Source organism: Equus przewalskii, chromosome 11 (assembly GCF_037783145.1).
Source record: "Equus przewalskii isolate Varuska chromosome 11, EquPr2, whole genome shotgun sequence".
Classification (NCBI taxonomy): domain Eukaryota; kingdom Metazoa; phylum Chordata; class Mammalia; order Perissodactyla; family Equidae; genus Equus; species Equus przewalskii.
This window is the reverse complement of record NC_091841.1, coordinates 870,653-893,440: the sequence shown is the minus strand read 5'-3', so window position 1 is coordinate 893,440 and position 22,788 is coordinate 870,653. Positions and strand designations below refer to the sequence as shown.

General features: G+C 46.4%; 3 long non-coding RNA genes across 7 annotated transcripts in view; all 3 read left to right on the top strand.

Moving 5' to 3' along the window:
* LOC139074435 (uncharacterized) overlaps positions 1–5,190 on the top strand; it is a 35,872-nt gene extending 30,682 nt beyond the window's left edge. Inside the window, exon 4 of the long non-coding RNA XR_011524049.1 lies at positions 1,751–5,190. This is a non-coding gene — a long non-coding RNA (uncharacterized lncRNA). The remainder of the gene's footprint in view (positions 1–1,750) is intronic.
* Positions 5,191–8,013: 2,823 nt separating this feature from the next.
* Positions 8,014–10,116, top strand: LOC103553914 (uncharacterized). Of its 2 annotated transcripts, none has more exons than XR_011524047.1 (4): positions 8,014–8,274; positions 8,422–8,736; positions 9,422–9,596; positions 9,846–10,116. It is a non-coding gene; the product is annotated as an uncharacterized lncRNA (long non-coding RNA). The 2 variants fall into 2 exon arrangements; XR_011524048.1 differs by having other exon boundaries at positions 8,028–8,281.
* A 2,762-nt stretch (positions 10,117–12,878) lies between these two features.
* LOC139074434 (uncharacterized) lies at positions 12,879–22,243 on the top strand. 4 transcript variants are annotated; one of them, XR_011524044.1, is made up of 3 exons: positions 12,879–12,987; positions 19,059–19,228; positions 21,807–22,243. It is a non-coding gene; the product is annotated as an uncharacterized lncRNA (long non-coding RNA). The 4 variants fall into 4 exon arrangements; XR_011524046.1 differs by lacking the exon at positions 21,807–22,243 and adding an exon at positions 21,239–21,371; XR_011524045.1 differs by lacking the exon at positions 12,879–12,987 and adding an exon at positions 16,097–16,474.
* The last annotated feature ends 545 nt before the right edge of the window (positions 22,244–22,788 follow it).

The window sequence follows — 22,788 nt, the reverse complement described above, 5'->3', positions numbered from 1 at the left end:
ACAGCATAAAGTCAAGAAGCAGTTACCATTAATTCATCTGGGAAAAATTTTTGAGCATTACCAGACCCCAAAAATAACCTACCAAGACATACTAAATAACACATAAAACCAAAAATAACACTAACATATAGTAAAAACAGGAATGATGATACACAACCTAAAAAGCAGACATAAACTATGTACGGGCTGGTTTCACTTACCGGAATCTGGAAGACATCGCGCACACAGGAAGGCTGAGAGGTGGTGGTGGTGATGATGGGGTTAGGCTGAGTCCTCGGAGTTTGGGGTGGTGGGAGGTACAGGAGAGAGAGGAAGAGGGTTATCTATTACCATCGCGTCATCGTCTGAATCCATCAGGGCAGGCAGGTCACTAACGTGTCCGCCTTCTCCTGTCTGCCTGCCTCCCTGTCAAAGGTCAAGGTTCCTCATCGGCCATGGCCGATGTGGCTGATGTGGAGGCTTGAGATACGACAGTACGCTTGACTGCTTGGCCTCTATAGCAGCTCACTGCAAAACATTTGCCAAATGCTATTTTTTGCTTTTTGCCTTCTTTCGCAAAAGCAAAAATCCTCTTCGGGTTTCTTTTGGTTAGCAAAAATAGGTACTAATGTAGGTCTTTCGTAAAAGTGAAGCCACGTAAAGCGAACTTTCAGATAGCGAGGAAGACCTGTACTGGGGTGCTGGTGAGATTGGACTGGAAACTCTTTAACATACAGCAAAAGGTTTTCTATGTCAGAAGCCTTCTAATTAGCACATTTTTATTTCCTTTCTAAACGTATGAAGGAAAAAAAAAAGAGAAAAAAGATGCCTGACTTTAATTTGGGGAAAAGAAAAGAACAGTTGGTAAATTTTATGCCATTCTTAGGAAAGTCTTACACCAGACAACTTTGATGGAGGAAGAAGTGCACGACCACGACCACAGCGAGAGGGTGGGCCCCTGGAACCCGGAACGTCCTGCTTACTCCCACGGAGCTGGGCTCAGACTGTACGCAGGGCTCCTTACAGGTCATGCAGATCGGGGGTGAGTTCACCTTGAGAAGCTAAAGGTCACTCATATGATATGAAATACTTTTATCTGTTAGGCACGATATATTGCTATCTTTTATGCATCTCTGACAATTCATAAAGAGACTACTTGTCTCTTCTGGTCTTTGCTGGAATCGTAGTCCAGTTTTGTGTCTGGTGGATGAGTCTGTGGCTCTCAAGGGTTAGCCTTGCATTATTCTCTTTCTTTATTGTGGTAAAATACACATAACATAAATTTACCACTGGTGACATTCAATACAGTCATAATACTGTGCAACCATCAGATCTAGTTCCAGGATATATTTTCTCTTAATCTTTTTCTTTTCTTTCTTCTCTCTCTCTCTCTCTTTTTTTTTTTTTTTTAACAACTTCCTCGGTCACCTCAGTTCATAGACCTGGCTGGAGTGGGAACTAAAGGTGATTATTTGAAGCCCGGTGTCCTGATCGGACTGGTTTGACAAGGCGGAGGGATCTGCTGTAACTATCAGCAGAGGACAGGGGCCCTGCTGCCTGGAAACCCCGTGTTACAGCACGCGTTGTTTGCAAAGGGACTGGCCCCGGAAAGGACCAGGTGCTTGTTGTTAATTGGGTAATTAGTGTTACCTCTCCTGACACTACTCTGGAATAAGAAAAGGGTCTACATGTGGTGAAATACATTGTTGCTTTTAGGTGACTCACGGTATTCGTAGAACCACGATTTAATTACTTTTTTTTTTTTTTACAGAAAATGGGCAACACTCATTAAGTGTTTCGTGCCTAGAGTACCTGCTGCTGGACTCCTTTCATCCCTGTGGAGCAGGCCCCTTCACCAGCTTCATCTTACAGGTGAAAACATCAAGGCTCAGGGAAGTTAAGCAGCTTTTCCGAGAGCACCCATCTAGTAAGTCCTCGAGCCGGGATTCAAACTCTTGTCTCTTCAACCCTAGAGCTCACGCTCGTAACTAATGGCGCATACAACCGTTTTTACTCCACAACGCACGTCCAAACCTAACCAACACGTGAGAAACGCAGCCTGAGTCTCAGGAGCAAGAGCATCAACAAAGAAGCTGCCTAAACAAGTGAAACCAAGCCTGCAGAACCGCAAGGCCACATGCCTAACAGAAGTGATAATGACTGTACACCCTCTCTATTCCTTTCTTCACAAAGGGCTGACCCACCCATGTGAAAACCTGCCGGGGACCTCAGCCTTCAGCTCTAGGATTTGTTTCGGCATTCCTCTTTCTGCCTGGTTAGGTCCCCGGGCCCTTGCTGTCATCTTCTGAGTACGTTTTTCCTCCTTCTGGTTCCATTTCTTAGCTCCAGATTCGGGCCCTCCACACTTCTCACTGTACCCATTTCAACATGCCCTTTGGGCTCTAGCCAGCATTCCCTCTTGGAAATGATCTTAACACGACCTTGTGGGGCCACAGGGGAGAGGCTTGGCTTGGCTCCCTGCCTGGGCCTCAGGCTCTGCCACACAAGGAGACGCCCACTCTCAGGACAGCGGAAGAGGACACACATTCACATTCGTATAAAGCTCATTGTTTACAGAACATTTGAAAAATATCCTGTGGTGTTTTTAGGAGAAGACAGAGCAGGTACTATTTTCTCCATTTTTTTAAAAATGTCACAAACATTTCAAGCATACAAGAGAAATACACATATAGAGACATCCATGAACACTGCCCAGACTTGACACATTTACATTTATTTTTCCTTAAAGAAATAAAATGTTACAGATATGATTGAATATCTTCCCATCCCATTTCCCCCCTCCTTCCCCAGAGAACCCACTATCCTTAAATTGATCTGAATCATGGCATCCAGGTTTTTAAATTGTCTGTATCTATCTATTTCTCTACCTGGAATCTGCAATGGATACTATTGTTCTGTGTTCCTAAAACTTTGACACAATATCTTACTATATGTATCCTTTTGCAACTTGCTTTTTTTTTTCAATTAGTCTTTTTTTTAATTGATTGATTTTTTTTTTTTTTTTCAGATTCAGATTTGTGTTTGTTTGTTTTCCCTTTGGAATCCTAGTTGGGTTTTTTTGGCAGTAGCATTGGTTTATAACATTATATAAATTTCGGGTGTCCATCATTATATTTCAGTTTCTGTGTAGATTACATCATGTTCACCACCCAAAGACAAATTACCATCCATCACCACACACATGTACCTAATCACCCCTTTCGCCCTCCTGCCTCCCCGCTTCCCCTCTGGTAACCACCAGTCCAATCCCTGTCTCTGTGTGTTTGCCTGCTGTTGTTTGCAACTTGCTTTTTCAATGTTTTGTTTGTAAGATTTATCTTTGTTGAAACATGTATCTAAGTTCATTTATTTCCCCTACTAGAGTGTCTCTTTTTGCTGTATGCATATACACATACATATGTTACTTATCTAGTTTCCTACTGAAAGAAATTTACATAACTTTCTTTTTTGCACCGTTTTGAAAGATGCTGCAATGACCAGTGTTGCACACTGTTCTTGTAGACATGTGCTGGACTTTTTCTAGTGCAAATTCCTGGAAGTAGAATTGCTAGGTCTTAGGATATGTGCAGAACTACAATTTTAGAAGACACTGCCAATTGCTCTCCCAAGAGGTTGTACCAGTTTGCATTTCCATCATCTGAGTTTGAGAATTCCCATTTCCTTTCATCCTTGACAACTTTCCGCATTGTCAGATGTTTTGATTTTTATCAATCTGTCCACTAAAAAATAATTTCACATTGTTTTATCATGGATAGATTTTTAAATTACTGATTCAATTTCTTTATTGACTATAAAGTCCACTGAAGTTTTCTATTTCTTCTTGACTCAATTTTGGTGATTTATAGTTTGCAAAAAAATCTGCTCATTTCTTCCACATTTCAAATATCTTGGCCTAAAGTTAATTATGATATTTTCTTATTAGTTTTAAATTTATTCTAATTCTATACCCCTTTTCCTTCCTGATATCATTTATGTCTTCTCTTTTTATTTTAATGGATCCCGCTAGAGGATTGTCTAGTATATTAATCTTTTCAAAACACGAGTTTTGGTATTGTTGATCCTGTCTTCTTCCCTTATTTTCTGTTGCGTTAATTTCTGTACCTATCCTTGGTCCTCTTTTTTTCCCCCTTTTTTGAGCACAAATTCTTTGGTTCTTTTTGTACGTTCTTTAGTTGCATGATAAATTAATTTTCAATCTTTTTTTCTAATACATGCATTAAGGTTGTAAATTTCTCTTCAAAAACTGCTTTAGCTGTACGACAGTTCTTTCGTTGTAATTTTGTCCTAAATATTTAATAATTTTTATTGTAATTTCTTAATCAATGTATTTATTTATAAAAATGTTTTAATTTTTCTAACTATATTAGAGGTACAGTATAACGGGGTGATTGCTTACGTTTTTGCTAAAGGATTCTTAATTTCATTGTATTTTAGACAGATAATGTAGTTTGAATGATATAAATTATTTTGTATTTGTTGAGACTTCTCTGCAACATAGGCTGGGACCTGTGTTGGTAAATGTTTCGTGTGTACTTGAAAAGAATGTATTATATTGAACTATTAAGCACAGAATTTCCTTTGCTTCTTTGTTTGTTTGTTTTTGGTGAGGCAGATTGTCCCTAAGCTAACATCTTAAGCACAAAGTTTTTTTGTTTTTGTTTTTTGTGTGTTTTTTTGAGGGAGATCAGCCCTGAGCTAACATCTGCTGCCAATCCTCCTCTTTTTGCTGAGGAAGACTGGCCCTGAGCTGGCATCTGTGCCCGTCTTCCTCCACTTTATATGTGGGACGCCTACCACAGCATGGCTTGCCAAGCAGTGCCATGTCCGCACCCAGAATCCAAACCAGTGAATCCCAGGCCCCCGAAGTGGAACGTGTGAACTTAACCACTGTGACACTGGGCTGGCCCTTAAGCACAAAGTTTTATATAAGTCATTTGATTAAATTTTTTCACATTCCAAGCATTGTTAATAATTTTCTTTTGTCTTCTTTATCAGTTTCTGAAAGCAGTACATTAAAATTTCCCATCTATAATGGGGAATTGTCAATTTCTTTTTGTAATTCTGTCCATTTCTGCTATAAGTATTTTGAGGCCATGTTAGTAGGTACATATAAGTCTGGAAATGTTTATAACTGTCTGTAAATTACTCATTTTATCATTCCATAAACACCTTCTAGTGATGCGTTTTAAATTTTTGGAGTCCATTTTATGTGATAATAATGTAGCCATGTCAGATTTCCTTCAGGTAGTTTCTGTCTGAGAGGTAGGTCATTTCAGTGTATTTAGTTAGATGGTCTGTATCCTTTTAAAATGGTATGTCTTGTAAACAGCAAATAGTGCATTGTTCTTCTTCTTTAAAATCGGGAGGTCTCTGTCTTCCAGCTGGTAAACTGAACCCTTTTCCATTTATTGTTATTATTGATGCCTGTGGGATTGTTCCTACCCTCCTACTTTGGCTCTTCCTGCCCTGCTCGGTTATCTCCCTTTGCTCAGTCCTGCCTTCCATTGAGTCGACTGGGTTTTCTGTTTCCTCTGCTTTTCTCTTCTACTCATTTGAAAGTTATGTATTCTATTTTCATTCGTATGTCAGTTACTCAATAAAAGGGATAACTATCTTTACAAAGTTTAAAGTTAGTCAATAGCTTTATCTTCCTCTGAAACAATATAACGGCTTTAAAATATTTTAACTGCAATCACCTATCTTCCAACTATTTGTTATTTAGTATTAGAGTTCTACCATTTTTTGTAAACTGCCCTCTCCTTTTAATTATTATTATTTTTCCCAATTTTTTTTTTGAGGAAGATTAGCCCTGAGCTAACATCTGCCACCAATCCTCCTCCTTTTGCTGAGGAAGACTGGCCCTGAGCTAACATCCATGCCCATCTTCCTCTATTTTATATGTGGGATGCCTGCCACAGCAATGGCTTGATGAGCGGTGCGTAGGTCCACGCCTGGGATCTGAACTGGCAAACCCTGGGCCACTGAAGCAGAACGTGCGAACTTAACCACTGTGCCACCTGGCCGGCCCCTAGTTTTCCTAATTTATAGACAAGAAAATTGAGGCTCAGGGAGGTTAAGTGAGTTGCCTAAGGTTGTATATCTAGTGAGTGGCAAAATCCATCTAGAAGCCACTTGCATTGGGAAACGAAGCATGTGTAGACATGAATTCACTGGGAAATGCTGCCTACTTCACTGTATGGGTAACTTTTTTATGACCAGCTTTAAGACACAAAGAGTGTTATTGGGTATCTCTCAATAGTAAAATGGATAAAATGGGTGTTTTGCCCTTAGTTTTGGACCTAAATTGAAAATTGACTCCTTATGTGCTTTATTTTTATCTCCAGTGTGTTTACAGAATCTTGTTATTACTGTAGAGGAGTGACAAATGATAGGTGACATATGAGAGTAGATTAATGATATGACATAGAGGCCACTCTGTCCTTCCCTGTATAAGATGGTTATCATATAAAAAGAGCCATCCTTGAGATTTCTTACTTGACATTTCAGTCTATATGTCCACCTCTCCATCCTTTGATACAGGACAGTTTTACAGCTAAGGTTGGATTGTAATTGCACACATTTCCAGCCTACTGGTCAGTCCTCCCATCATGTTTCTTACCAGTAAGACTGAGATCCTAAGTGAAACAGTTTGTGGACAGCTCACAAGCCATTGTTATTGCAAGAAAACTTGCCCATTGAAGGTGAAGAGTCATCTCTGTTCATGAAAGACAGCCCAATTTCCAGTTGGAGAACAAAGAGTATATTTGAGGGTGTAAGGCTGGTGAAATAGCTTGGCTGAGTAAATGCTCCTGCAGCAATGATTACTGCCTGATCACTCAGTGGTGAAGGAACAGGAAAATAAAATGGCACAGATTGCATCCACCAGGTGACAGATGAGAGAAAGGGGAAGAATATAGTTCAAAGGCTGGCGAGACCCACATGACCTCCTGCAGTCCCTGAAAGAGGATGTCTGTACTAATTTTGGGTTGTGCAATCGTATTGAGCACTCAACCCCCCCCCCCCCCATGTAAAAAATAAGTCACGTTAAGATTTGGTGCAGTGTAGATGGATCAGAAAGAAACATCTGAGAAACACATCTCTGTCTGGCCCTGGAAAGAGAGAATCAGCCCAAGGATGGAACTGGCAGTGTGTCTCCCTGTGTCAGACACTGTGTTCAGCACTTTACATACATTGTCTTAGATTTGCCTCATTAGTCCTTTGAGGAAGGCTTTAATACCCTTCATTTGCAAGACATTTTGAAGCTCAGAGACCTGAAGTGAGTCATCTAAATTCACTCAGCTAATAAGTGGAAGAGCTGGGATCTGAACCCAGGTCTGCTTGGCTATCACTCCATATTGCTTTTAAACGGGATGATGTCTGCAATTTAGCAGTTTAAAAGGTCAAAAGTGTGATTACAAGGCATCCATTCTGGACGCGTTCCTTTGCTGCCTCCCTGAGTCGGTGGAGAGGAGCTGTGCGCGGACGTGTCCGTCTTCGCTGTGCAGTCCCTCAAGCCCCCTCGCCCCATTCTTCAGCCGTGACCTTAAAAACAGGACTTGCGCCTCCCCTCGCCCAGTCTCGGCGCGGAATCTCTTGTCCTGACCTATTTCAAGGGCGGCACACTGATCGGAATTTCGCCTTCTCCGCCCTCTCCCAGCCCTCCACGTCTCCTCGGCGCTTCCATCCTCAGGGCGTTTCTACCTCCCGTTGGTCCCGCTGGCAGCCTGCATGCCAGGGACACTTTCCTGGCTGAGCACAGGACGCCCATCTCCTCCTGGGCTGCGTTGCCGGTGCCCCTTAGGCCGCTCTGGCTCAACTCCGTTCCTGGGACGAGCTGCCCCCACCCTTTGCCCCCCAGTTCAGCCTAGGCTGGGACCCTCCTCCTTCAGGGTGGACGTTCGGGAGTGGACACGCGCAGCGCCGCGCCGTGTGCCAGGCGCTAATGCAGGCGCTGGGGGCCGAGAGACCCAGGAGACGGCGCAGGGGCCCGGGCCGCCGCGTCCCGGCAACGGCGAGGTCCCTCCTCCGAGGCGGAGGGGGCTGGAGGAGGCCTCGCGGCCCGGGAGGAGGCTTCCCCGCCCAGGAGGGGGCTCGCCTGAGTCTCGAAGCACGAGCAGCGTTTCCATGCTTTCCCACAGCTGGGGTGCTGCGGTTATCGCTCTAGAAGGCGACTGCCACGGAGGCGGCAGGGGCAGAAGGAGCGGGGAGGAAGGAGAAAGGGGTCCTCCGGGGCTTTCCATCCCGTCCTCTCCATCCCGTCCTCGATCCTTTAAGGTTGAGGGTAGAGTTTCATTCCTCTGCTGGTGGGGAGAAATTCCTCTTCGTTCCACTTTGTGCGAAGAAAACAGCGGGGGAGGGGGGCAGATTATGTTAGTAATTACCTTTCCCACGATAATAACTACTTTTTTTTTTTTTTTTCAGGAAGATGAGCCCCGAGCTCCCGTCCGTGCCGCCCCCTCTGTCCGCGGGGCCGGCGGGGGCCAGCCCTGCAACTGCCATTTTTTAAAAGGCACTGACTGTGCCTTAGAGACGCTCCTAAGTGCTAGAGAGTGCCCTCTTTCTGGGCACAACGTTGTCCGTCGCTACACGCACCTGGCAACCGCGGGAGGCCCCACCTGCCGGGGTGCCCCACCTGCCGTCCCCCTGTCCCCGGGCGTCCTGGAGCCGGGAGCCCCGGCGTGCGTCCTGCGGCCAGAAGTGCAGACGGGTTTGGTCCCATCTCAGCGGACGCGCGCGGTGAGGGCCCCGGGTGCGGCGGCGGCTGCCCAGGGCGGCCAGTGGCCGAGACACAGGAGTTGGGCCGGGTCTCTGCTCCTCTGGGAGCCGCAGCTGCCGGAGGAGAACTTCCTGCAGGGGAGGGGCGGTTCTCAGGACAGCCTGTGCCCCGGGGCTACCCTCCCTGAGGGGCGCACAGCCCGAGCCCCGCCTCTCTCTTTATTCCCCCGCGGAGCGCGTCCGCAGCAGCCAGGCTGCTCGGGCCGTGCGGAGGGGACCCAGCTCCTCCCGAGCTTCGCAAGGCCTTGGCCGCCGCGCTGACCTGCCGCCCGGCCCTTGCTTGGGGCGCTGCAGCGGCCCGGCCTCGGTTCACCGGCCCAGCTCCTCCCCCGCAGGTTCTCAAGGGAAGGGCTGCCTCCGGGGTGTGCTCAGTTCAGAGGCCCCTTGTCACCCCTAATCGAGCTGAGCCTCCAGGGTGATTGTTCTTAAACTATACCGGCCTTGGACGACAGGCAGAAGCAATTACAGCATCAAGCACCTCAAGGACCCAGTCCCCCTCTTACTCTCCTTTCTGGCTTCATGGCCCAGGCTGACCCTAAGTCCCACATCGTTTGATTCGGGCCGATGCATCGCCTTCTCCTACGCTGGATCCTTTCCTGGGTTGCCCACATTCACCTCCGTGTATCTCCCTGACTCCAATCCTCAGGGCCCTGCATCCGAGGAGAGGCCTTTGCTCCGTTCAATGTCAGGCCCACTACAAGTGTGCTGCGGTGGGGAAGACGCTGAAGACCAAGCTGCCGGTGGTTCCTTTTGCTGAATACGGAAGAAAAGACCTGCTACATATTTGCTGCCTCATTTAACCTTCACGATAATCCTATGAGGTAGCATCACTGTGACCCTCATTTTAGAGGAAAGAATGCTAAGGCTCAGGTTTTTCGTGGTCAGTGCTGAGATTCAAAGCCAGCTCTGTTGGACTGAAGGCCCCTCACGCGTGCTGCCTTCCTGCCATGGAAGAGCTTCTCATCCTCCGTGGATAATATTCACCTGAGAATAAAGGATACGTCACCCAGGGAAGTCCCTACAATGCTTTCCATGTCTAACGCTTGGTTTTAAGTTGTGCTTGCTTACAGGAACTGAGGCAGTATGTTGCCCGAAGGCCAAACCACAGAACCCGTCCAAACCAGAAGGTCCAAGACGGCGATGGGGCGCCCTGTGCCAGAAGGGAAGCTCCACGCATGCCCCACGTGCCCCAGCCCGGAGCCACGACCCGGTGACCCCTCCCCGATCCCCCATCCCGTAAGAACCCTGCTCACCTGCCCTTGGGGAGAAGGCGTTGAGAGCTCGAGCTCTGCCTCCTCCGTTCATCGGTCAGTGAATAAATTTCTGCTCTGCTAGTCCAAACCCAGTCTCCTTCTATTGGCGCGGGCGGCTCAGGGTGACAGGACCCCCTTGCGGGTCACGGGTTCCTTGGGGCTCAGAAACAGATACAGTGCAGTGAATGCTGAAATTGGGAATGAGTTGCATATGGACCCACTGACATGTTATTTCTGTTTGGTTTTGTTCTCCATATCTGCTAAGGTTCTGAATTATGTCCCCCCAAATCAGAGTGTTAAAGTCCAGCCCGCACTACCTCAGAATGTGACTGTATTTGGAGTTAGAGGCCTTAAAGATGTAATTAAGGTAAAATGAGGTCATATGAGTGGGTCCCAATCAAATCTGACCGGGGTCCTTATCAGAAGAGGACGTTGGACACAGACACTCACAGAGGGAAGACCCTGGGAAGACGAAAGGGAGGTGATGGCCCTTTACAGCCAAGGAGGGGGGCCTTGGGAGACACCGACCCTGCCGTCTTGGACTTCTGGCCTCCAGAACCAAGGAAATAAATTTCTGTTGTTCAAGCCCCCTGGTTAGTGGTACTTTGTTACACAGCCCTAGCAGGCTCACACAGCATTTACAGCTCTCGTTACTGATCGTGCTTCTCATGGTGTGAGCAAAGCAGGTTCCCGTGCATAATGAGCAGGTCCTAGGATGTTTCCTTAACACAGTTGTTTCCTCCAGGAGCACTGTCCTGGGTTCAAGGGAAAGTGGGGGTGGTTGGTAGCATGAAGAAAGAGACTTCTTGCATGTTTTCTTTTCCATCGTGGTTTTATGCTAAGTTGCCATTTAGAGCCTTAAAATAGCATTTGTCGAACACTTGGACTGTGATATGCTTTGCAAACATTTAATCCTCACAACTGTCCTCTGAGGTGATTGTTGGCATTCCCACCTGCAGATGGGAAAACTGAGCATAAGGATGTGTAATTTGTGGAATTTTATGGAGTAAGTGGCAGTAAAGACCAATGCTTTTCTTTTTTTTCTGTTTTTTTTTTTAAAGATTGGCACCTGAACTAAGAACTGTTGCAAATCTTTTTTTTTTCTTTCTGCTTTTTCTCCCCAAATCCTCCAGTGTATAGTTGTATATATTTTAGTTGTGGGCCCTTCTAGTTGTAGTACGTGGGATGCCACCTCAACGTGGCCTGATGAGCGGCGCCATGTCGGCGTCCAGGATCCAAACCGGCAAAACCCTGGGCCACTGCAGCGGTGGGGCGAACTTAACCACTCGGCCATGGGGCCGGCCTCTATGCTTTTCACGACTAAGATTTCGACTGCTATGACTCACTGCCTTCCTTCCCCACCCCTTCTCAGACTTCCCCAGTAGAGCGCTACAACCTGCGGACTAGAGTAAAAGGCTGGGTCTCGCTACCCAGAGTGTGGTACTTGGACCAACAGCAGGCGTTACCTGGGACTTTGTCAGAACTGCAGGAGCCTAGCCTTGCCCGAGATGTGCCAAACCAGAAGCTGCATTTTAACAAGATCCCCAGGCAGGACCAGTCAGAGAATTTGCAGTGTCCAGTGCAAAATGAAACCAAAGCCCCTCGTTTAAAAATTAGTAAGAATTTCAAGATGGCAGCAGCAGAGCGTTAAACCAAGGATGGGTGGGACCACACAGGCCTCAGTCCCAGGGGGCCGGCCCCGCCCGTGGGTGACAAGCATGTGCTCTAAAGCGTGGAAGCCTCTCCCTGGAGGATTCAGTGAGTGGCCCTTTACCACAGGGTGGGTTTTAGTTTTATTTTATCTTTTTGTATTTTAAAAATACAACAAGTTTGCATTACACTTCTTAATACATGCATTGAACTTACCATAAAATAACACTTCCCCAAAAAAACCTGGAAGGAAAATTGATGCTCTTGGATGATGCACCACATTTCCCTCTAGCAGCGACAGCCCGTGGCCCTCTCCCCATTCCAGTACCCTCATCTTAGTGCAAAAGGCGGGGGGCAGCCCATCTTGGGGCTGACCGCAGAGCCCTTGTTAAACGCTTACAACAGAATTACCTCGTCCGAGTTTCATGCCCCTTTCTTGCCAGAAGCTAAGCATTCATGTAGTGTCACCTGGACCAGTTATTTAAGCTCTCTGAACTCCAGTCTTCTTGTCTATAAAATGGGGAGAAGAATAGTACATACAGATAAAAATAATAATAAGTTTTCATATATTGCAGTATCTGGGGAAGCCGTTCTGGTTTTAATCTGATTCAGCCTGAAACTTGTTTTTCCCAGAGCAACCTGACTTATGACCCACCAAACATGCACCGCCCCTCTGCTTCAAACATTTTGGCAGAGCAAAGAATGCCCTCTTTAAAGATAGATAAATAGACTAAAGACTGTCTCCCTTTCTCTGACACCAATAGCAGTATTTCTTTGAAGATAAGTTTTTCTTCTCGGAGAAACAAGGTCAAGTTGACTGGCTATGTATGTACTAAACTGCAGCAAAAAATTTCCTTGAGACTTTGGGGGAAAAAAATTGTATTCCTGTCAGGCTTGCTGTACATTCTTTGTTCTGAAACAATATATAACCGTGCTGTGAACCACGGTTCCCCAGAGAGCGTTCTTCCCTGGGGAAGAGAACACTTCTGGGATAGTCCTCAGCATTGGCTCAATAAATATCAATAAATGTCATTCCATCTTTCTTTTCTATAGACTGGTTATTGATTATTTGCACTGACAGTATTTCGGAGGGTTGCTGTGAGGCTTAGATGAGATAATACATAAAAATAAAACGCAGAGACCAGTTCCTGGCATATATTAGGTGTTCAATAAATGTTAGCTCATTATCACACCCGGGAGACCAGGTTCTTGTTTCACTTTGAAGAAGACGCACAACGAGACAGAGAGGGTGTCGTAGGGGAATTCGCCCGGCTCCCAGACGGAGCCCCATGGGATGGTGTTTATTCTGGTGAGTTCATCTTGACTTGGGGTCTGGTCTTCATTCTACTCATGCAGAAACTTGATTCTGCCAGCCCCCTGAGTGTGTGGCTATATTTGAGGGTGTACTTGCAGTATTGGGCACTGGTTGGGTGTGTGTGTAGAGAAAGAGAGAGAGAGGGAGGAAGAGAAGGAGAGGAATTGAGAGCAAGCAGAAGTCCAGAGTCTAGTAAGGATGACCTTGATATTTTTCAGTGAGAGGAACTATTTTTACACTGAAGGTTGCCAGGCGGAACAACCCCACCAGCAGTGACAAGACGGTCTCAAGGGGCTGTCCAGGTTTCAGCTCTGGCACCAGTCACCTTGCAGGTTACACGTGAAACCACCAGGGCTGGGAAGCACAGCGGAGTCCTTAAGCCTCAAGGGGGCGCTCTAAGCCTCAGCTCCAGGAGCCGGGCAAGAGCATCCATCCAGGTCTTGTCTTTTGGCTACAAGCAAACGCGCGCCGTTTTGAAGACACTAAGGTGGGTGGGTGGGCTGTGCTTGGAGAGACTGGATTAGTCTGGACAAGTGGGGGCTGGAGAAACACATTTGGGGAGATGGGTTTTACCGCTCAAATTCTACAACTGAATATGACAATTAATGTGTGTGCACACATACGTATATATATTTATACACATACATAGTATATTTCTGATTTAAAAAGTTAAACATACCCATTGTAAAGATTTCAAACATTCGAGAAAGTATAGCTTTGAAAGTGAAATCTCTTGGCACACCCGCTTCCGCTCCACCAAAAAAAAGCACTGTTAAGAGTTTGGGAGTCGGCCCCGTGGCCGTGGCCGAGTGGTTAAGTTCACGTGCTCCGCTTCGGGGGCCCAGGGTTTCACTGGTTCGGATCCTGGGCGCGGACATGGCACCCTCATCAGGCCACGTTGAGGCCTGAGGCGGCGTCCCACATGCCACAACTGGAAGGACTCACAACCAGTAATATACGACTATGTACTGGGGGGATTTGGGGAGAAAAAGCAGAAAAAAAAGAGTTTGGTATGTTTTCTGTGATCATATTCACTAACTAGCTAGCAAAATAAACAACTATATGCATACAGGAGCACACACAAACGTATGTCCACGTAAATATGAATGCCGACATTTAAATTCATGGTGAGAACCTGAGCTGTAAAGCTGACTGAAAGCTGTGTCACGTGCCTGCTGCGTTCTCTTCCCGGGAGCAAGCAGCACAGAAAGGCAAATGAGCAGCAATTTGTGAGCTGAGCGTGGAAACAGAACCAGGGGAGTGAGTTAATCTTCTGAAAGGTCTCTCAGCTGAGCGTGCCCCCTCTCCCCCCATTGTCACGTCAGGGAACTAGTATCTCTCAGAGCACGTTTTGGAAAATGCTGACCTTCTCTGCCTGTGTCAGTTTGAGGTCTCCTTAAAGCAGAAATTACTACTGGGTTGTATTGTTCCTTTTTAAATTTGCATTTGTGCGAAAATGAATATATTTTTTAATATACCTATCGATTCTTTGAAAAGATATTTAATGACCTATTTAAGATGATTAAAACTATCATATTAATTTTTTACTCATGTTTTAAAAGAGAGCAGGAAAAGGGAAATTTCCAGTAGCAGTTATACCAAATAAACTGACAGGCCAAAAACCTATTAATATTAATAAATCTAAAAGTAAACTCGGCCATTAGGAGTGACTGTAAATACATAAAGTGTTTCTTTAAAGAATCACCATGATGCCTATATCCCTCATGTAAACCTAGAAGTGTGAGTTGTGATTACTTTCAGGCGTGCCCGACAGGGACAGGTGACAATGCGCCTCGGGCACCAAACGACTCTTCCTCTCGTCGCTAGAGAGCACCTGAGAGCCGTCCAGCAGGGCACTCTGGAACGGAGCTGAAAGATCTGAACCAGAAACCACAGACCTAAAGGGCTATATACAGATATTTTAACACTTCTGGTACATTATTAACCAAATTCAGTCTGCTAAAAGATAGCCACATTTTTTTCCTCTGAATTATAGAATTTTGGTGTTTCTGTTTGCAGACTGATACTCACTCTTGAAAAAAATGGTGGATCTGCTTAGATAGGAGGGTACAATATAGTAAACATGAGTGCTTTTCTCGTGAAAGTTGTGGTATTTAGGTTTACTAGAAAAGGCTGGTAAGTTTATCATCATGATACCAGAATTGTTTCTCTGCTTTGTGTAATTAGTATATTACTTAATTGGATTCACCCTGAATAGTCTCATGAAAGATGCAGAATGTTATTTTTCTTTCATTAGGTTCACTTTCTATTTCTCATTCCCCTTCCATGTTCCAGTAAGAGCAAATAACTGTACTGCCCATTAAAATTAAAAATTGGAAATAGTCCAAATGGCCAATAGCAGGTAATAGGAAAGCCAGCAGTGGTGTCTTATGGCAATGTATATTATATTGATCGATTAATTCTAGGCTACATAAATTATAATGCGAATGCAATAGTGTTAGGAATACATTTACAAAAATGTGCTGACCATCCACTAAGGATCACCCTGTGCTAGGTGGCTGATGAACAAGAGATGACCCCTAGGTCTTGAGTTTGTAATTTGCGGTGGAGTGCATGTGTCTGTGTGTGTGTGCACGAAGAGACCCATGCTTAGAGGGTATGGATTGTAAGCATGGGCTCTGGAGTCAGAAATTCAGGCACTCCTACTCATTTGTTATATGAGCTTGAGAACATTATATTGCCTGTCTCTGAGGCTTCATTTTATCATCTGTTAAATGGGGGTCATCATCTGTCTTGATTTTGTTGTGAAAATTAAGTGGGATCATGAACACAAAGTACCTGACACCTACATGAACATGGAGCGCAGTACATGATGGTAGTGGTGGTGGCTTGTTACTGTTGCTCTCTGTGTGTCGCAGGGAATCACTGTGTGGCACCAGGTGTGGCAGGTTTTCTCCTGCCAGCACCAGGATGAGATGGAAGCACTGTTCCAGGGCCAGACAATTTCTCGGGTCACGCAAACTACAGCCACAGCCCGACTGTCCAGTCTTCTAGATAGCCCACTGGTTTGGGCTGCCTGGCGTGTAGAAACTCACCAAGAAGGAATCTGGCCTCCCTTGGAGTGCTCTGAGTTTCAGTTTCTGCTTTAGATGCTTCGAAGGCTTTCTATAGACATGAGAGCCAGCGTAGACTGCTGCTCCCACAAGGGCTAGCGGACAAGGGCAGAACCCTCTTCACGGAGAAATGGGCCTGGGGCTCAGGGTGGCAGAGGAAACGTTTATCAAGCAAAGCTTTGAGTGATGCTGAAATCCAAGGACACTGCTGAACCAAGATCAAATGGAGAGCTGAGAGCAGAAAGCCAGACAGTGCAAGCCAGATGGGTTGCCAAGCCAAGGCAGGCAGAAGCTGTGCTGAATCCAAGGCGTGGAGCAGGGACTGGAAGCCAGGAGGATGAGGGCGGAGACCAGTGGTACCTATTATTCACCAGCTACTATTCCTGATCCTAGGAGCTTAAATTCCGGTAAGCTAATTTTCCATGCTGGTAAGAGCTATGCAGAAAGATAGCATAGGATAGCGTGATAGAGTTCCTAGGGAGGCTATTTTAGCTAAGGTCGTATTCTAGGCAGGAGGAATAGCAAGGGCAAAGGCCCTGAGGCAGAAATGACGTTTGAAGGTCACTGTAGGTAGAGTGTAGTGAAGAAGTCAGAGGTGGAAGGAAATGAGCTGAGAGAGGTAGGCAGGGGCAATGTCATGTAGGATTGTAAGCTATAGTAAAGAGTTTGGATTTTTATCAACACAATGGGAAACTATTAGAAGTTTTTGGACAGGGAAGGGAATTTGGCATACTCTGATGACCACTCTGGCTGCTGTGTGGATGATAAATTAGAGTAAGACAAGAATCTTAACACAGGAAAAGTCTTGGATCAAGGAAGAAGCAGGACCACTGGGTCCAATCAGACACGATTCCCATGAGCTGGGCCCGTGGACGATCTGTGTCCCATATCTCTCCGTCCTCCCCAGCTCTGAGGTTGTGCTGGTACTCAACCCAGGCTGGTGGGTGGGCCTCCCCTCATGACTTCTGGGCCAGGAGACCCTGGGTGCTGGGCATTTCTTTATTCAGATTTCTAAATGCATACAGATCAATCTAAAATTTTGAGGGAAGACAGCTTGGCATTGCTAAGTTGGGGGCTTCTGCCACATATCTCATTCTGTTTTAGTACAAATGAACAGAAAAGGTTAGAGTTTTTTAAAAAGTGAGGAGGGGGTAGAGAAGTAGGTTGATTTAAGCAGCATTTCAGTTATGGTTATGTGTCAGTTAACAATAGGGTAAGGGGACACGTTCTGAGAAATGCGTTAGGTGATTTCATCATTGCGCAAACGTCACAGAGTGCACTTACACAAACCCAGATGGTACAGCCTACTACACACCTAGGCTACGTGGTGCTAAACTTATGGGACCACCGTGGTTGCGTGGTCTGTTGTTGACCAAAACGTTGTTATGCAGCACATGACTGTAGATTAATGGGGTTAGTTATTTAAAGATATAACTTAAAGTATATAAAAAAGAATTATAGTAGCTACAACTTATTGACTGCCTACCATGGGCTAGAGGTTTTATAAATGAAACGAAACAAGAATTATTGACATAGGAGTCTTTTCCCTCCTGCTATGCATTTAAAAAGGATCTGCTTCTGGGGCTGATCCATGTGAGTCTTTGGATGCAATCTGGTTACAAGAGCATTTCTTTATTTACTTCCCTGCAAGCTCGGCATTAGCATCCCCACGTTTTGCAAATGAGGTGACTAAAGTTTAGAGAGGTTATATACCTGGTCCAATTGAGTAATAAAGCCAGAAATTTGAATCCAGGGCTCCCCAACTCCAGAACTTACTCTGGAGCCACTCCACACGCATCATCTAGGTATGAACTATGGGGTCAGGGGGCTTGGGTGGAATTCCACCTCATCATTTACTAGCCGTATCATCTTGGGGTGGTTACTTAGCACCTAGGAGCCTGTGTTTCTTCATCTGTAAAATGGGGGTAACAACCCCGCCTTCAAAGGTTGCTCTGAAGATTATGTGAGACATGTAGCATGGACCTGGAAAATGGAAGGGGCCCAATAAACGTTAGTTCTTATTATAATACATCAGGCTGCCTCTGAGAGGGGCTCTTTGGCATCTGTCTGAGCCAGTTTCACTGCCAGCATCAGAGACATGTGACCTGCCTTGGAAATGTCTCATGAAATAGGTTGTGTCTGCTTAAGTCGCTCTGCACTGTGCTTCAAACACCAGGCATCTAAGAAGTGCTCTGGATGACGATCGTACCCGACTGCATGGGTGGGTTTGATAGCTTTTCCAAGTGGCTGGCATTTCACTTGTGACTATAACTGCTTCATGGCAATAGAAAATATTTATTTTTGGACCCCAGTCAACCCTCAGCCCCATTTCTCACATTCCAGCTACATCACAAGATGTTGAAGTCAAGCGGCAGAAGCCTTTGGTCAAAGATGCTGGTGGCATTTTTCAGATGTAACGAAGAACGCATACTGCCCAAGATTGCTTTGTGATGCCTTCTGCCCTGAGCCCCGCTTGCCCTTTAAGGCCCAGCTGGTGGGGAAATTCAGCTGTAAGCTCACCTAGAAGGCAGAGGAAGGACACAAAACTGGTTTGTCCAACTTTGCAGGAGCCTGGGATCTCCGGCTGGGGTAAAGGTGCCACCTGCTGAGGGAAACGTCTAGGAACCATCTCCCCCGACATCCAAGAAGGGCAAAGGAAAAGATCTCCCATAATTAAAAAATTTTAAACATCATGGAGTAATTTTTGAATGTGGGTGATCGCCTGGCCCCTAAGGAGGAAACAGGAGTGGGGGTGGGGCAGAGCACAAGGAGAGATTTTCTCTCAGAGTGCTGTCAGTGAGGCAGGCTGTTCAAGAAATCCTTCCTAGCTGGTTTGCGGGACCAGCTTTCTTGATCTGAGGGTGAAGAAGTGCGTGCTTGCTTCGATCGAGATGTCTTCTAACCAGCTTGTTCTCACTCACGTTGAAGAAACTGAGTCAGCCTGGCGTGGGGTAAACGCTGCGCCTTCAAGGGACTTTCTGTGTCTTGCAGCTCTGAGCGTCCCCGTTCGCCTCTAAACCTCGGTGACATGTGGAGTTGGACAGGCCTGGTTCAAAGAGAGGTCCAGCCACGTACCTGCACTGCAGCCTCGGGCAAGTTACCTGACCTCCATTTGCTCATCCATAAAACGGAATTAATAAAAGAACTTACGTCAATAATACGTAAGTAATGAAAAGTAAACCCAAACTGACTACAGACATTTCTGCCTTTTCAGGGAGGGAGGCATGCTTCCTATCAGTGAAGAAGTACATTTTTCCTCTGCGCCCTTCCCCAGAGAGGGAGGAGAGAGCAAGAGAGCACCAGCACGTGGGTGGGTGGGAGGTCTGCCGTGTAACAGAGCACATAAATGGCCTTCAGATACACCGCAGTGGAACTGGAGCTGAATCTGGCTAGAAAAGCTGGGGAGGGCCGAATTGCTCTGCTCAATGAACAGTTTAGGTGCTTCAATAAATAGTTTTGGGGTTTCTAGTGGCCAGTGAGAGAGAGAGAAGAAGAGAGCAATATGGCCCAACGATCCTGCAGAAGGCAGAACTTGACGGGCTAGGAGAGCCCAGCTGTTACTCAGTTTACGGGTTTATACATATCAAAGCACTTAGAATAATTCTTGGCACGAGTGAACATTTAATAAATGGCAGGTACTAGCCGTGTGGCAGAGCAGCCTCATTGCCGTGTCTAGTGGCCTCTCTCAGAGGAACAGTGTCATCTCTCGTGCGTGCGTGTGTGTGTGTTGGGGGCAGTGGGGGAGACAGTGAAGAGAGATGAACTGGGTTCAAATTCCGGTTCCACTGGGTTTATTTCCCTGTTTCTTTAATTTTCCATCTTTAAATTGGGGTGAAAAATGGTACCTCATCTCATGTGGTCTCTGCGTACTCTGAATGAGACCTGCCAGTTAATTCCTGCGCCAGCCCTTGGCCTCCAGTAACTGCTAGCTCCTGCTAGTTTTGCGTAGTCATAGTCTTGTGGAGATGGTATACCCTCCTAGAACATGTGCTTGGTGGTGTTTATTCTAAAATTCACATGTATATTCAATGTAAAAAACATGGAAAGAACACAGAAAAACACCAAACATGCCACTGAAACATCACTAGTGTTAACATTTTGGTTTCCGTCTTCCCGGTTTTTTTCCTCCCGAGTGTATGTGCATCTGTGTTCTATCTTTTCAAAATGCGAGACTGTTCCACAGCCTGCTTTTTTTGAACCTAGCAGTAGACTGGGGCTTTCTTCCCATGGATGAGCCACTTCTCACAACAGATGTTCAGCGGCCGCAGCCATACCCGGGGCCGGCACGTCCCCGACGCTGCTGCCTTTTGAAAAGGGGGGGACCCCTGTGGCCTGGAAAATCTGGGGAACACTGCACAGTCCATTTCCTTCTTGTGGAATGAACAGCCACGTCGGCAGCGGGGAGCCCTGAGACGCCCCCCCCACCCCCATACGCAGCCCGCCTGACTCCACTAGATCAGCGTTTCCCAACCCAGCGGGGCCCAGTGGGGCCACCCAGTCTCGCAACTGCGACGGCTTAGGAGCCCTGGGGGAGGCAGGGAGGGGCCAGTCCGCTCACCTTCGCTGGTTCCGCACGGCCTTACAGTTGGGTTTTTAAAGAGCTTATGAAAAATGGGATTGGATGGATGAACCCACTTTCTAACCAACAGCTGCCCCGTGTGAACTGGGGGCCGAGGTTAGAGGCAAGGGCTGAGCTCCAAAGTGTCTCGGCTTGAAGGTAATTGGCCCCTTTGGGGATGAACCTGTGAACTTGGCCTCATTAGCGCCAGCACAAAACAGCTGAGGTAGTTTCTCCGGGCCACGAAATGGTTTTCTCCCCCAGATTCTCATGCTGTCCTCCAGGTGGTGATGCCGGGCTCCTCAGCCTTCCGAGAGGCTGACGCTTGGGCCAAGCAAAGCTTGAGCTCGAGGGGGCCAGACACAGATGAGGAACGGAGTTGGGAATGGATGGTTGAAGACGGGAAGTCACAATGGCAGGTTTGCCATTGGCTTGAAGCTGAGAGGCAGCCTCACGCACTGCATGCTGGACACAAGGTCTTAAAAAATCTTGATGAACCAATAAGCCGAGAATCAATATCACTCGCATTTATTGAGCACCAACTATGGGGAAGGCAAAATGCCAGATAATTTCATTCCTTATTCTTTTTCTTTTTCGCTCCCCAAATCCCCAGTGCGTGGTTGCATATTCTGGTTGTACGTCATTCCAGTTCTTCTGTGTGGGACCCGCCACAGCATGGCTTGATGAGCAGCGTGTAGCTCATTGGTCAGCGCCCAAGATCCAAACTGTTGAACCGCGGACTGCAGGTGAAAAGCCTGCGAACTTCACCACTTGGCCACAGGCCGGCCCTCAATCCTTCCTTATTCTTTTTCTTGCCCCTCTCCCCCTCCAACAGATCTGTGAGGTAGGTCCTGCCTGTGGAAGCAGCAGAACTGGGAATCTGAGCCTTGCTCCTGGCCCGGGGCTGTCTCTGAGTGCTCTGCTGGACTGAAATGGGAGAGAGTTACCACGGGGGAAGAGATGCAAAATGTTTATCCAGCTCCCTGTCTGTCTGTTTTTATTTCATTTGCACAGGATGGGCCTAATAGCACTTCAGAGGTTTCTTTGGTTTTCGGTTTTTTTAAGTTAGCCATCTACTGAAGAAATTAATTACAGTCCTGGGCTGCATTCTTAGAGTTATAACATTTAGACCAGGTGATGGAGGTATTCTTTTTAGAATTCTTTTACTCTTTGTGTGCTAGTGGTCACTATGCAACACGAACACGGCCAAACTGACTGGCTCCAGAGTATCCAGTTGAAAATTCAGTTGTTCAGCTGAGTGGTTCCATTGTCCTCCCATGTCCCTGTGACAGCACTTGCCACCAAGGACGTGCTGAAGTTGTTCCTTCAAATGCCTCCTCTCCCCAGTGGACCCTGCGTTTCTTGAGGGGAGGAACTCTGCCTTCGTTTCCGTATTCCCAGGGCCTAGCAGAGGACCTAATGGACAGTAAGTCACCAGCAAAGTTGAAAGAAGGAGTGAGCGGGTGGCGGAAAGGGGTCTCCCGCAGAACATCGGCGCCAGTGAGGAAGGGGCTGTAATGGCGCCTCAGTTTGGTGAAGTGGGGCTCAGCATAGGCAAACCCATTTGGGCCTGTTGTCTTGTTTTAACTGTAATGAATAAAGGCTATTTCGCTCTGTTTACCTGCTTCTTGTTTCTTGCCCCGCCCCGTCACTTAAGCCCCGTGAGGGCCAGGACCATGTCTAACTTACCTTCATCCCCACACCTAGCACAGTGTCTGGCACATAACAAGTGCCCAGTAAATATTTGTTTTAAGAAAGAAAATGAAAGAATGAGCATTATAGATGTTTCTTCCATTGCCAGCATCCTTTCCTGCTTTTGCCAATTCTATCACCTCCGTCTTTCATCACATTTTGCCTGGATTTTCTTCCATTTCCTGTTTTCATGGAATATAGCATTAGGGAGTAGAACATTTATTTTTGCTTTTTTTTTAGGTTTTCTTTTCCTTCCTCTTCATGCTTTTAGCATATAAGAATCAGTGTTGGGATTCAGCTTTCTAGCCTACAACACTTTTTTTCTGAAACTTTCTCAACAGAAACTTGAGCTCTCTTGGTCTTTTCTTGTGCTTTCATATAAATAAGACTTTTCTCTTCAATAAAGATGAAGGCTCTTTAAGAAGGGAATTTCTTTTCTCTCTCAGAGAGTGGGTGGCTGAGTCCTGGGCA